The sequence below is a fragment of the Ambystoma mexicanum genome, chromosome 1q (genome assembly GCF_040938575.1).
Source record: "Ambystoma mexicanum isolate Mex_15411 chromosome 1q, UKY_AmexF1_1, whole genome shotgun sequence".
Taxonomy (NCBI): domain Eukaryota; kingdom Metazoa; phylum Chordata; class Amphibia; order Caudata; family Ambystomatidae; genus Ambystoma; species Ambystoma mexicanum.
The window spans coordinates 712265336-712282017 of NC_090922.1; positions in this window are offsets into that span (position 1 = coordinate 712265336).

A 16682-nucleotide genomic window follows, 5' to 3' on the forward strand; every position below is an offset into this window, starting at 1 on the left:
AAAGATACTTTTGCATTGCTCTCCCTCTCATTCTCAGCTGCAGCTACTGTAACTAGATCATCTGTGGACATGACCCTGAGCTGGGGAACCAAATGACAATATTAACATACTAACAGGAACATATCTAGGAAAAATCGATTCTTTCCCCAGAATGAGATGTTAATAATAGAGCTTCCACAGTGGGGGAGTGACAACCATGGCTATGGTCCATTCTAATACCCACAGTGTTTTTCTGAATATGTGGGGTCTTATGATGTTTTACTTTATTTCTTTAATTAAATCAGGCCTTATTTTTTTATCTTGGTATTAGGTATTAAGTTAGCCCTCTTACTTTCAAACTTTCAATCGACCGCCATCATTCATATGTGAGGATGGAAGCACTCCAGTGTCTTGGTTATAATTGTCTATGCCTTGCTTAATTTTCAGTGTCTCTCTTTTAATCCGTTTCCCGTTCCTTTGCCTTTTATTAATGGACCTAGAGTTTCACTGACACATCCCCTGTGGTTCTTTATCTTCCTTTTTCCCCATGGGGTTTTACAAGCATAACAGGAAGAATGACCACTTTAGTTGATGGTAATTCTGTGAACTTTCTATAGTGAACTTTTGGGATAATGCTGGACAAGACGAAAGAAATATGGCACTTGTATGCTTGATAAATGTATGTAGATAAGTGGATATGTATATATTAAATGAAAAAACTTTGTTAGAGGCACGTTATGATTAAGTTGCACTAATAACCTATGAAATTCAATGAAAAAACTTTCTTAAGGGGACGTAATGGTTAAGTTGTACTGATAAAAACCTATGAAATTCACTGAACAATTTTTGTTAAAGGGACGTTATGGTTACAAGTAAAACTGGAAAACCCCAGAAATTTGCCAGTTATGGTAAGCCACCACCGTGCACTGCTAAGACTAACACCCAGGACATCAAAGATGACATCACAAATGCCATTGATGACATCACTGATGACATCACATATCTGGGCCACTTGTTTTTGTTCACTGTCATATATAGGCCAGGTGGTTTTGTTCACTGATAGTCAGAATATTAAAATGGAAAAAGGTGCTATATATGTAGACGTTAACCTTGTCATATGTTCTTTAAGTACTTTCCTTAGGGTTTGGTCTCAGCTCATGTTGCACATACATGGGGAAATGAGCAGGTCTCAAACACACACTTCATTTGTATACATGAAGATAAACTTTAATGTCATTAACTTTTTCTGATGATGCTGTTTCTTTCTTCCTTAGTTTAGTTTCCCTGTATGTGCCTCTGATTTATATGCATTGTGGTTCTTCATATGTATTGTTTGTACCAGTGATGTCATAAATGACATTTGTGATGTCATCTTTGATGTGCTGGGTGTTAGTCTTAGCAGTGCACGGTGGTGGCGTGAGTTATGGTTGCTTAGCTTACCATAACTGGCAAATTTCTGGGGTTTTTCGGTTTTACTTGTAACCATAACGTCCCTTTAACAAAGGTTTTCCAGTGAATTTCATATGTTTTTATTAGTGCAACTTAACCATAACGTCCCTTTAACAAAGTGTTTTCAGTGAATTTCATGGGTTTTTACCAGTGCATGCTATTTTCCTGCAACTTACTAATATCATACTTACCCAATATAGCAATATGTGTGTCCAATTTACAAAGTGTCACCTTATAACTCTGCCATTTCCCACCTTCTAGAATCATTTTTAACACTTCCATACACTTTTTGCAACAATTTCAACTAGTTTTGCTTCCGTAGATGTCTACGAACATCTGAATTCATTGCGGACCTTCCGGACAGTGCTACATGACCATACACTGGCGTGCGGCATGATGACGTGTCCGAGAACCCGCCGTATTTCACAATAAGATCTGTGATTCGCGGGCAGTTCCGAACTGCATTTTGTACTGATCTAGGAACTTTCAACATCAAAATTTCCATTGCACAGCTCCAACACCTATTCCTACTCATTATCCATTAACAATCTAGTAAACAGTAAATACTTTTAGCAAAACTGCTATTTATCTTAAAATGGCATCAGCTAATGCCATCCCTCCTCCCCAATAGCCACCACCACTGCTGTAATCAGGGAGCATGAGAAACACAACCCCCTACCTTAGAAATAACACACGCGCAACATTTTCCCCGGTCCACCTACCCCTCCATATTAGTGTTTGGTGCCTCTTCCCTCATTTCCCTCCACACCTTTTGTTCTTAGCTCGCCTAAATAAATACATCCAAAAACAATAAAAGAAATGTTCCTTTAGGAACCACCTTTCACAGTTAAAAAATAGAACTAAAAAAACGTATAGACTCCACCTACTTTATATTTCTCAGTAAAGTACATAGACGCAATAAGATTTTCCAATATTTCCATTTGCATTTTGTGTTATGCTAATGGGAATATTGTGGCATTGTGGGACTGGAACGGTGGATACCGGCCCAGCAGCCCAAGTTATCAGCCCAATCGAAGCAAGGGTGGATAACGAGGTCTCTGGACTATTATCCCCCCATTCCAGCCCCTGTAATGTGGGATGAAGGCCTTTAGCACCCTATATTCCCAAAGCGGGAATCCGGGGTGCTAAAACTTTTTCTTCATACACCGGGACACCGTAGGAAGGAAAATCCTTTTCCAAGATGGCCACCATGGAAAGGGAAGGGCAGGTTCCATAGAGGGCACCTCTTTGCTTTCCATGGAATCCTACAGAAGGCAAAAAGAGGCCTACATAACCACATTACCGCAAGCACATTTTTCTTCCTTTTCCAACCTATCCCAATTTTGAATAACTGTACCGCAAAAGCCAGTCCCTGGTGGACCTGGCCAATTTAACCCCATGTTTTGTCCCTCGTGGTCATGGCCAGTAGCACGATTTTCCGGATCATGACCTTATTCCATGACTCGTACAATCTGGCCACTGCCCATGGCCACAGGCTACACCTCACTCACCAAAGGTATATCACTAATTTTTGTACCTACATTATGACACATAAAAAAAAACACAGCCACATTTGCAAAACCATGCTTTCAGGTCCTTCTCAATGCTCCTTACACAAGTTTGCTGGAAATCCCCCCATGTTTTATTTTTTCAAAAGTGTCAGATGTATGCACATAAAATCGTCATATAACCTAGCCCCCACTTGACAAAATCCATTCAGACTTTACGAAAACATTTGAATCTATAATCTTTTTGCAAACCTTTGTGGACATTTGTCAAATGGCACCACATTTGTAAGCCTTTACAATATTTTGGGACCCCCCTCTAATTCTGCCCCCTCTTGGCAAAATTCCACCAAACTTCGCAAAAACATTTATATCTAGATCTATTATCAGTCTGCCAAATTACGTGTAGATTCCTCAAATGGCACCTCATTTATAAGCCTTTACATTATTTTGACACAACTCCCCTCTAATTTTGCCCCCTCTTGACATAATCCCACCAAACTTTGCAAACACATTCATGATCAGGTCAGGAATATAATTCCGACATGCAGTTTCATTAAGTGGCACCAAAGTTACAAGCCATCCAAGAACTGCTTTCCACCAACCGTGTAATGCAGGGGTGTCCGTGAACTTCACCAGACTGTTCGTGAACATCCGGACTGTTCGTGGACTTTCGTGGTGAAAAACACCAGTTTTCTTGCTTCTTGCAGACATATTCCATCCCATCCTCATCACCCCTTACCTCCCCAGGGATTATTTGATAAGTTTGACAAGAGCAATGTTGTGTTTTTTAATGTTTTTACTGCGATGTCTGCGAATCCAAGATGGCGGGCACCACCAAAAATCTGATGCACCTCACGCTTCATCCCAGCCAATCAGCCAACACGTTGCATGTCCGCAGACATGCCGCAAACCGATTAACCAATTGGTGTCCTGTCTGCGGAGTGAACATGGAAGTGTGTCCGCAGAGCGGACATAGATATCACTAATTTTTTGAGACATACTTTTTGGTCATTTTAAAAAAAACTACTGAACGGATTTTAACCAAATTTACAAAAGCATGCTTTTGGGACCAAGCCACTGCTCCTAATGCAAATTTGGTGAAAATCCGTCCAGCGGTTTGGGCTATAGGCGCGACAGACATTTTTTCTCCATTCAGTCAATGGGAAAAAAAAATATTTTGGACCCCCCCCTTTAACTTTGCCCACCCTTGACCAAACCTCACCAAACTTTGCAAAAAAAAATCAGAGTGGGCCATATACTTTCTTTGAAACGTTTGGTGAGGATTCGTCCAGGGGGAGCAAAATTATAAGCCACAACGCAGGCCATGTAATATATTTGTTTAGACAAATGTACATGGTTTATAAAAACTTTACAAAAAGTATGATGTATAGCAGTATACATTAAAACACATTATTTCACATTATTAATACATTATTCCATCTCTATTCATGATAATTACGTTCCATATACAACATGTTAAAATTTCCAGGTTGAAATGAAAACAAACAAACAAATCAAACTAGACTATCCCAAAAGATTACAATATACATAAAGAAAGTGACACATAATTCTGATATATCTCAATTGCATAGGATATAGTACTTTATGAGAGGGTTTTACATAATTGCTTCCAGCTTACACACCTTCTTCAAAAATTAAAACACTCTCAACTTCAAAGACATAGAGTCACTGTGTAACATTGATGACCAGAATGAGTATCTCGGTACCCATTCTGGTTTGCTGACAAAAGACCCAGAATACTGCAATCTCGCGCACTGGAAAACTGGGCATACCAGTAAAAAAATGAAATAGCGATTCTACCTCAGTAATGGTCTGGCAGAACCGACAAAGACTATTCATTTCCCTCACATTGTCATAAAATATTTCCTTGGTTTTCATTACATTAAAGTGAAACTGCATATTGTTATTTCTCACCCCCTTAATGGGGTAACGACTTAGGTATTGCTCCATATAAGCATGCCATTTTTGAGGCGACACCGCTTGGGAGTACAAACGAAAGTCTAAGGCTTCTTTCTTATTTGCATACCAATTATTGCCTATAATCAAATGCTTTATCTTCCAGGGATTAGCTATAAAGGGTTTCATAGACAACCCCAGATTGCAAAGGATTAGTGCTCAATATGAGCGTAGATCTTTCATGAAACATTCAGTGACCGCTCCCAAGAGACTGTACAAATTCCCCTTAGTGCTAATTTCACATTTTCTCAGTAAGGACATCTTTTCCATTAAATTATGCTGCCCATTGATTGCAAGCCCATTTCATATCTCATTATTTGTATTGGATCACATTTGGGCAGATGAAATAGGACCACACTCCAGATTAGGTCTTCCACTTTCTTAAACTTGGTAAGCACCCAATCTGGAAAGAACTCTAGAGCATAACATAGTCCCAGCATCACTTTCATTCTATAGAATTCCCTGCAGGGAATCATTGAGAACTTCCCAAATTTCCAGTCTTTCTGTCGCATTTGTCTAGCCATCGCAACCGCTATCACTGTAAGGTAATTGAAGTACAATATCTTGGTATGATTTGCTATAATGGTATAACCTAGGTACTGCATGTTACTTTCAACCGGAAACACCTTCTTTTCCCATTTCCAGCAGAACTTCATTTTGGACCGGCCACATTTCGAGAGATTCAATATGACAATTTTAGCCAAATTCATTTTTAAACAGTGGTCTGTCATATATTGCCCAAATGCATTGATCATCCTCTTATCCAAATGGGAGTACAGTCAACCAGCACAACATCATCAGCATACGTCTCCCAGGTAACTTTTAAGGATCCAATTTTAGGAGATAACAGGGAAGCAAGATCTAAGGCTCCATCCACATCTTCCACGTACAGGTTAAATAATGTGGGAGCCAATATGTAGCCTTGGCATAGGCCATTATGAGTTGGAAGGCTGCGCGACATCAGACCTTCTGAGTTCAATTGGACTTACATCTGTGAGTTTCTATGCAAGTGAATAAGGATGCTCAGGAGGCCCTGGGGAATTCCATACTCTTTCCTCCACAGGATAGCTCTATTCACCATCTCAAATGCCATGGACATGTCCATTGACGCCACGCATACCAAAGGGGAATTTGATTGCCACGCACGCCTCTGTAGGCAGCTAAGCAACAGAGCCCCACAGTCTGTGCCCATTTCCCTTCTAAAACCCATTTGTCGGTAGTCCAATATTTCATTTGTAGAACACCAGGTCTCTATATGTTTAATAAAATGGAAGCAAACATTTTAGACTCAACGTCCATTAAGGCAAGTCTATAATTTGAGCGAGACAATCTCGAATCTTTCTTAAAAATTGTAATGACGTAAGATATTTGCCACGACACAGGAATACATTTCACGTTTACAATATCGGAAAACAGAATATGTAGGAACTTGGCCCATGGATCAACATTTAGTTTCAATATTACATTTGGTAAGTTATTTGGACCTCCAGCTTTGGATCGCTTAGATTTCCCTATAATAATGTGATAGCATTAATTGATATGTCAATATTCCAGTCATAACCAGCCATACAACACATGTCTGTCACAAACCCAGGAACCTTGTAAATAGTCTTGAAATGAAGCAGCCATTCCTTCTCTGCAATGGGATTGGTTACCAGCTGGTGTTGTTTCACCTTGGTTTGGTTGATTAATTCCCAGAAATTGTGAGCGTTATTTCCTTTTAAGGAAGTCATCTTTTTTTCCCCATCCTTTTGATAGAGTGCAGAACGATGAAACCTAAGCCAAAGTTCCTTCACAGCTGGATTAAAGACATGTCCATAATTGTCTACTTTAGCCTGTGTCTTCTTTTTGCACGAATGTAGTGTAGCTATATGATTCTCCAAGTGTGCAGAAAAATTGGACAGCGTGTAGTTGTGTAATTTCTCTTCCATCGTTGTAGAACGGAAATCACCCAGCATAGTATTGTTAAATGTTTTGGTCTTATCTAGAGACCACTTTAATCTGTTTCCCCTTATATTCACCCCTACATCCTTCCATATCAAGACAGAAGCTTTGTCTGTGGAGTCCACCCAAGTTGCAAGCATAGCAGTGCATGATCGCTGTACTGGTTGTGCCTAATCTTAAAGTCCATGATTCTCAAGAACAATTGCTGGGACAGAAAAACATAATCTAGGATCGAGTTGGTCCCCCTCGCATGTCACATAGGTAAGTCATCCCCAACTAGCTCTAGACCCCACCATTCTGCAAAGTTCAACCACTGAGCCCCGAATAGTTTTTTTTTATTATTATAAATCATAGTAATCGTGTTCAACAATAAGTACTCCTGTGAGTTATTGTACACCCTCTTACAGTTCGCATTTAGGTCTCCTGCAAGTAATATCTCGCCCTCCGGTGAATTGGATACCCACTCGTCCACTATTATATTTAAAGTTTCCAAGGCAGTCTCTAAATGTTCACCGTATTCCAATAGACATTGATTAAAAATAAATCCAGAATCCCTGGTTGATTGGGTATTTTTAAGGCAATTACCAAAAATGTGTCCTGGATCTTCCATTCGCCCATTTTGATCAAGTTTCTCCCATGTCTGATAGCAATGGCCTCCCCCTCTGAGCCATAGGCTTATACCTCATACCCATGCAGAATAAGACTTCCTATTTCCCATGAGGTCAAATACCTTTAAGTCCTTACATAAAATGTAATTTGATAATAGTTGTGTATCAAATTCCAAGGTACAACGTTGAGTCACCCTGGCTTCCTAAAGTGCATCATGGTCTTGAGCTGCGCAATGGAGTCTCTCAAACATAACGCTAACCATTGCCATTTCGGCCCTCTAGTGGTTGGCCTTCGTGTTCTGTACTCTCCCGTCTTTCAGTCACCTTATTTCCTCTTCTTCTGGAGGCAACAATGGGCTCTTTACTAGCATCCCTAAACTGAGTGTTCTCTTCCCTTTATATGATTACATCATATCCATATGTCGGTAGGTTGCTCAACTCATTGAGCAGTGTAGATTGGACCAACAGAGAAGGAAATACCAGTCTCGCATAATCATACCTCCTCAGATGAATAAAGTCTACAAGTTTAATGTCAGCAGATGTAATCAGCCTGAGCGCCGGTATCATCTTAAAAAGAGCAAAGATACATGATCTATGTAAGGATTCAGGCCCTTCTTCATCGAACAGATAATTCAAGATCACACTGTGGACGTACAGAAAGACTGGGTCTCCTAGCCTAAGAGGATTCTCCCTACGCCCAATCTCCTCGTCTGCCTAGGTTTTACCTTCAAAGTTCCCAGGTACATCCTTTTTTTAATAAAACGGCTCCCTCCCTTGAATGTTAACTAGGGGGCTATATTGCTGTTCAGCAGGTAATACTGTTGACTATCATTGTATACGTCTATCCACTGCTTCCTCCCCCTTTTAATATTACATTTCCTGATGCCACAGTCTTCCTTTCTTGCATCAGAATGTTGTTAACCAAGTGTCTCACCTGACAAAGCCTGGGCCTTAACCCCCTTATCTGAAACTTCTCCTCCTGCCATCTGTGTCGGGGCATTGTGTACACCATACTGTGTCCCACTGTTTCTGTTCCATCTCGTCTCCCTTGTCGGGGGTATCATAATCGCAGACTACTCCCCTGTGAGCGGTCAATACCGTTATCTTTTGAATCACCAAATTATCCACAACACCCTTTACTCCCTTACTTAGCTCCCTCTCACTACCTTCATCCTTATGACATAATCTATGTGGGTGTCATGGGTGTTTAAAAATACTGTATGTTTGTTTAGCTCCCTCATCATGGATTGTGGATTTCTCACACCCTATCATGATGGCAAGATTTTGTTTCAGGACATCTGACAGTCTAATATTACCCTCCTCATACTCAGGACACTGCTGCATAAGATCAATGTGGTCCTGTACTTCTTGTCGGTGACCTTTTATCCCCTCATCATCATTCACCATCACATCCTCCGCATCCAACAGTATTTTAGCCTTTCCCACCCTCTCCTCTCTCTTCTTCCACTCATCAGAAGCGTCCTCTGCAACTAGATGGTCCTGTAAATTCTGAAAGGCCACCCCATGCAAATACTTGCAAAACGTGGTCTTCGAGACCCTTAATTCTGTACCCAACTTCCTCTTAATTTATTTTTCTTTTTTTTTTGTATTTTACGTGGCCAAATTCACAAAAGGCCCTTGACCTTCCACTTCTGCCATGACCAAATGAGTCCCCTTTATCAGTGACATAGGCACCTCTTCAATGGCAGACATCGAGACATTCCCTGTCTCACAACCTTTCCAGGGAATGTCCGTTAGTCCAGCACTCAAGTGAACTTCCTTAATCACATTGGCTAAAACTCTTTCAATGTATTATTAGGGGTTAAAGATATGCGTTCAGTGAATGGGTCAATTCTTTCATAAAGCCTGTATGCAATTGTAATTCTTGCATCAGGTCAGCCTTCAGGCCCAAGATGGCCTCTAATATAGGGGTAGAGTCATTTGTTTTGTCCGCTTGAGGTATATCTGGTAATGTACTGTCCTTACAACCCTCGTCAATCACCCTCTCTTCCCTAAAATGTTGGGATAGTGCCAGCATGGTAATTTCACTGTAAGAAAAATTGGAGGAGTATCTATAAAGGAGAGATTAAAGATTCCCCCCTTAGTACTAGTTGTGTTTATCAGTATACTTGTACGTCGTTTTGCGCCCCAGAGCAACCAATTCGGTATCCTCAAAATATAGGGATTGAGAATTGTCCTGGCTCTCCTGACTCTGCAGGACCATATCAGTCACTTCAGGGCTACTGGGTAAGACGCAGCTCCTCTCCTCACGTGCTTTTAGAGGAGATGGAGGTAGTAGCAACACCATCGTCCTGGATAAACTGTCCCTTCTATGGGTAAAGACCAAGGGGGATGCTAGAATATCCTTTCTGCTGGACATATGTTTTTCTTCATTTATGCACAGGTAGGCAGTCTTTGACGGTCCCGCATTCACAAATACATTTACAAATACAAAACAAAACCAAATTTGTGGATAACCACCAAACTCCTGTGCCGGCGGTTAGCCGCAAAGCAAAACCACACTTTCAACAAGAAGCCAAATCACGGAGCAATAAGCATATATCTTAACCTTGCAAAATACGTAATTATTTAAGCACCTGTGAGAGATGGAATGCCAGTCACCCTAAACATTTTGATAGCGCAATACATGAGAGTAAAAGTAATCTTAGAAAAGCGATTGGTGTATTGAAGTGTGATGACTGTTCTGATGCCACAAACAAAATTAAAGAGGCAAAGAAAAAATACCAACAGTGGGTGAGTCATCACCAGGCACAACAAGCAAATGAAATATGGCATTCCGTAGCCTCTTTTGCTAAGAAATAATAACAATCAAGGTGTATGGGCAGTGGTAAATGGCACACAAAAGAAATCCTTACAGATAAATAGACTGGATTACTCATGTAAATAAGACTGTAGGAGGTCAAAATAAAAATAATCAAGTAGTCTCAGATAATGTAGCAGTGTGGAGGGGCTTTTATACGGTTGACAATCTCATCAAATGAATTTAAACTTTACTTACCTGCCAAGCTATAGGTCCAGATGGTACCTGCAATGCATAAGTGAAACTTTCTCCTGAGAAATAGGCACATGCGTTGCACCCATCGTTTCAATGGATAGGTAAACATGGGTTGATACCTCATACATGGCGTGAAAGTGTAATACTACCTATTTATAATAAAGGAAGTTGGAAAGATCTGGCTAATTCTAGAATGTTGACTATGATAGACATCCCCGCGAAACTATTCGGGAGGGTACTCCTAAAAGGATTGAACCAATGGGTAGTTGAGTATCATATGACCACAATAACTGCATTGCCAACTCCAATTCGAGTATGAAGGAACTTTTTTCCATATTGAAAGAACTCGAGTCACCTATTGCCACACCAGACACTTGCACCAAGGATCATACCTAGTGTACAGATATCCAACATGCACTAGCAAAGAAAATAATCACCCTCCAAAATAAAATTTAACTGAAAAAGACTTGCTAAACCTTCCTAATCTGCCCATGTCAGCACCTAATGTCACCTTCAGCACCAAGGCTAACAAATTCTCCTTCGCCAAAACGACTACAATAGAGGTAGAAAAAATCATCCTCTCCCATAAACCCTCTAATTGTAAAGGTGATATCTGCCCTGCACAGATAATAAAAGATGCTGCCAGAGATGTATCACCTTTCATCTCTAAACTTATTAATGCCTCTTTTTCAACAGGCACCATCCCCGCCAACTTAAAACAATCTTGGGTCTCCTGCTTCTCAAGAAGCAGATACTAGACCCTCTAATCCCTACTAATTACCGCCCGATTACCACAGTACCATTTTTATTGAAGATACTGGACAAAGTGGCTTGTACAGAAATTCAAAAACACCTTGAACTACACAAGCTGCTTGGAGCTAGACAATCTGGCTTCCATCCACTACATGGAACTGAAACAGCCCTTATTGATTTAAAGACCCAAATAGATGAACTGAGAGATCAAGGAAGGGCAGCACTCCTCCTCTTACTTGACCTGTCAGCTGCATTTGATCTTGTGGACCATAAGGTCCTCTGCAGACATTTGGACTTGGCCGCTCATTTCTCCACCCAGGCTATCAGATGGATAGAATCCTTTCTGAGTGAGAGAACTATGAGAGTTGTTTCCCCCTCGGCAGCAGCAGACCCAACACCCATCATATGTGGAGTCCCCCAGGGTTCCTGTGTCTCCCCAACTTTATACAACATCTTCACCAAACCTCTGTTCGATTATTTGGACCATCTAGGTATCATCTATACTAACTATGCAGATGATACACACATTTTCCTCCCGCTTTCTGGGGATCATGGTAAGGACAGGGAGTTGGTGAACAGAGTGTATCTCATCATTCAGGCATGGATGGCATCTCATGGTCTTTGCCTGAATGATGATAAGGCAGAGTTGATCATTCTAGGCACGCAGGCCAACATCAATAAATTAGGCCCTGACTACTTCGCGTTCAGTATAGACGGAAATATCATCAAGGTCTCTAGGGAAGTAAAAACACTTGGTTTTTACCTTGATTCTACTATGTCATTCACTAAACAGGTTAATTTCCCAGCGTCAACGACAGCCTATACCTGTAAATTAATAAGAGCCGGCAAGCCCTTCCTATCCAATGATAGCTGTATAATCTTGGCAAGAGCCTTAATACTTTCCCGACTTGACTACTGCAATGCCCTTTACAGTGGTGCTAACAAAGCTATCACCCAAAGACTACAAACTCTACAAAATAATGCCCTAAGAGCTGCACTTGGCATAAAGAAAAGGAAGCATATCTCCTCTATTAGACGTCAACATGAATGGCTTACTACTGATAACAAAATCCATCTGAAAATGATCTCCCTGACCCACAAAGCTCTCAACAATGCTGCTCCCAGTTACCTAACGGATAAAATAAAGAGAAAAACATCAACCAGGCCGACAAGAACTGTCAATTCCAATTGTCTGGTAGTACCAAGATTTAAACTAGCTAAAATTGGCGGCATTAGCTTCCCAGTGATAGCCGCTAAACTATGGAATGCTTTGCCAGATAACCTGAAAGTAGACCAACCCTTCTCACACTTCAGAAGGAATTTCATCAAACACATCAACTCTAACAACCAGTAGTCATCCCATTAGATACCTAGTTATCCTTAGCCCAATTGGTTTGTGTATATGTATTATTAGAAATCTATCAACAAATGTATATAATTTTATCATTGCTTGCAAACTGAGTGTACCTTGTATATCAATCCTCTGTAATTTATTTGCATATATCTGTAAGTATGCAAATTGTACATTTCTGTAACATTGTAAATGCTAGATTCCTGTAACACTGTGAGCTTTGCATACTCTTTCTACTGCGCCCGGTTACCTCTGGGTCTGGCGCGCATTATAAATAAACAAACAAACATATTCTCCTGCCAAATCAATGTGGCTTTCGCGCAAAATCATCCACTACGAAAAACTTTAGTTGTTATAATTCAATATTCGTGGAGTCAACATCTCCTAGTGTATGATATGTTCATACACTTTAGCGTGACATTCAATACCACTGTGAGGGACAAACTATGGAAGAAATGAAAATAATGGTGAATACCGGCTGGGTTGTTATCTATGATTCAGCAACTGTATAAAAGTACATCTGTTAGAGTCCAATTGGATGGCAAGGGTAAAATATAAGAATGTATCCCAACCTCGCAAGGTGTAAAATAGGGATGTATATTAGCTGCTACACTTTTTAATTTGTATTTAACGGAACTTGATTTTGAACTAAATGTTATTGCATCTAACGATATTAAAATAGGAGGTACCAACATTGGTTGACTAGTCTACGCAGATAACCTAGTACTAATAGACTATACCCCTAAAGGTCTACAGATTAAGCTAAATGCCTTGGAAACGTTTGCGATAAAGAATGGCCTAAAAATGAACATTGAAAAAAACAAAATAATTCCCTTTCGAGTAAAAACAAAACAAGAGAGTACCAAAAATATAGGGTGATCAATAAGCAGCGGATTGAAGTGGTTTGCTGCTATTAGGAGTTCTAATTGACAGAAATCTCAGGTGGAAACAACAGTGGTGTGAAGTTAAATCTAAATGTATGAAGATCACAATGGCATAAAGTCGTTTTATAAAGACCCAAGGAGGTTGTTCTGTTATCCCCATTCTACTACTGTATTCATCTAAGGTTCTATCCTGTTTGCTCTACACTACTGAAATATGGGGAAACCAGTATAAAAATGTAAGATTTTATTTAAAATGCCTAAATCATTATCTATTGAATAAATTGAATATATTTTACTTGAATGTAATGTGATGTGGGTAAGCGATATCTTAGAGTATAAGATCAGCATGTTGTTTGTCAAATTAAATGCGTTGAATAATGATGCTTTTATTGTAGAGCTCATGGAAATTTTTAAAATGTTGACAATGCCCGTGATTTATGTGCTATCTATTTTATGCGATCTGTTTATTTTAAATGGTCTAAAGATAATGCTTATGACTTGCTAGCGCTATCAGAAGTAAAGATCAAATCCTTACTGAAAACGACGATGTATGCTCAAGGCAAAGAGAGAGACATGATTGAGCATGCTGCAAAGGCTAACAGTGGTACGATCCTCGTTATATGCTCATGAAAGACCGAAAAACCAAGTCGCCTTTCAAGACAGTAAGATAATTAGGCGCTTTATACTATTTGTTTTGTGTCCGTTAAGGGTAATAACTAGTAACCAGAGACTTGTGAACATGAACCTTCTCCTTTAATCATATCTCAATAACTGACACTCAATATTCTAACACTTCCCTTCACATTCTACATTCTAAATATTGACATACTACCATTCCATATTCTAATGTCTATTTACAATACAACTCCCCCCTTACTTAACATTTAACTTAACATTAATATATAAATAGTAATTTTTAATTTCTTAGTTTCATCAGATACACATGTAATATTATTTATTCTGTACTTACAGTTTGTTGACTTTACTAAACACCTACATTTGATCAATAAGCATGTCTAGCTTACGCACTATTCTGTAAGGACGACTCCTCCCCATTGTTGTTCCAACATCAGATTCCAGATCTCCGGCATCAGGTTCAATTTCTTCGCCACCACCTCCTAAATCTCCATCTACAGAACTCAACCCACCATGATCATGACCACCTCCCTCACATTCAGTCATTTCCTCACTACCCTGAAGATCTCCTGAGTTAACAGAAATTTCATCCTATGTCGAACTGTCACTTATTTCACCATGACCACGTCTTGCTTTGTCCGGCTCATCATTGACCTGGTCCTCTTGAAATAACCTCCTGAAAAAATATGTACTTCGTGTGATTTCGTGATTGTCCTCATCAACTGCAGTGATCATAGGACCCTTTACTTTCTCTACTTTCCAAATCACCAGCTTATATATCGAATCCAGCTTAGAACGTAATCATTGCCGAACTAACACATTTTCTCCCACCTCAATGTTGTTATCTTTGGCCCTTCTTTTATTATCAGTCCATTCCTTGACCTTCTTTCTTTTCACTTCATCCTGTTTCCTTATTTCATCATCTTCTTCCAGAGTGTAATTATTTAACTGTGGGATACGAGTTTGAGGTTTATACCGAATCATTAGTTCAAACGGGGAGCACCCCGTTATTTCATTTGGAGTATTTTGATGATTCCTGAGCATTTCTGGTACTACTTGAGTCCTTGCCATATTGTCCACCATAGCCTTCTGTCTCGTTTTTTTCAGATTAAGCATGAACTTCTCAACCATGCCATTAGCTTGTGGCCATAGTGGGGTAATCGTCTGATGTTTAAATCCTAGGTATGCTGCGGATCTTTCAAATTGATGTCCTTGAAAAGGAGGACCATTATCTGTATTGACTGTCTTGGGAATTCCCCACTCACTCAAAACCTCATCTAGAACTCCCACCACATGATGGAAAGCCGTTGAAGCTACATGTTTCACCAAAGGAAATCGTGATTATTCATCTAATATCACAAATAAATATCCCCCTTCTTTCATAGGTCCGTAGAAATCCATAGATATTCTACTCCATGGTACTTCAGGCAGGGGAACAATGTGAAGTGGACAAGCATTGCTATCAGGTGAAGTTACTTGACACACAAAACATTTCTTCACAAAGTCTTCAACCATTGCATCCATCCATGGGAACCATACATGATTTCTCAACATTTTCTTTGTGATTGTTATTCCTCTATGACCTTCATGTGCTAGCATCACTAGTATCTTCCTTCGACTTCTAGGTGCCACCAGTCTGTTTCCCCTCAAAAGCATGCCATCATCTGTTGATGCTAATTCTCCACTGATTTCTGCCATCCTCTGTAATTCCTTTATGTCTACTTCTTTATCGATTTCTTGTTTTGTTGATACCTTTTTCCACTGACCAGTTATTGTCAAATGTATTGCTGCTTGAATTGTTGGATCACCTTTGCTTTTTTCAGCAAACATTGCCCTTGATATTGTTGGTGGTAAGGCGTTAACAGACAAATATGACACATAATTTTCCTCCTCTACTTGCATACTATCTTCATTCTCTGTTGTTGGATGTCGTGATACGTAATCAGCTGGTTTTGCCTCTTTACCTGGTTTGTGTACGATAGTCTAATCGTATTCTTGTAGGCGTATTCCCCACCTTTCAATTCATTGAGGCATTTTTACTCTCGGATTTCCAAATAGAGATATCAAAGCCTGGTGGTCGGTAATGAGTACAAAAGGTCTTCCTATTATGAAGTGATGACATTTCTCACAAGCCCACACAGCAGCTAAGCTTTCTTTTTCCGCCTGTGAGTATCCCATCTCAATTTTGTTCAATAGCATATATTATGACATGCCTTTCTGGGTTCGTTGGTTCAACTTGTGCTAGAATCGCTCCCAATCCTACAGGGCTTGCATCCACCATAACCTCGGTTTCCCAATCTGGGTTATAGTAAGACAATTGCCGGCCATCAACAAGTTCTTTCTATATTAATTCAAAGCTATTCTTACACTTTTCGTCCCACATGAACACTGTTTCCTTCTTTAACAGTTGTCGTAAAGGGTATGTTAGCATTGCAAAATTAGGGGTATCAGGTATTAATATCGCCACATATATGGTCGCCGTAAATAATATCGCCGGGAAAATGTCATGGTGATATTATTTGTGTGACCATATATGTGGCGATAGGGGCACAAAAAAAAACAAAAAAATAAAAATAA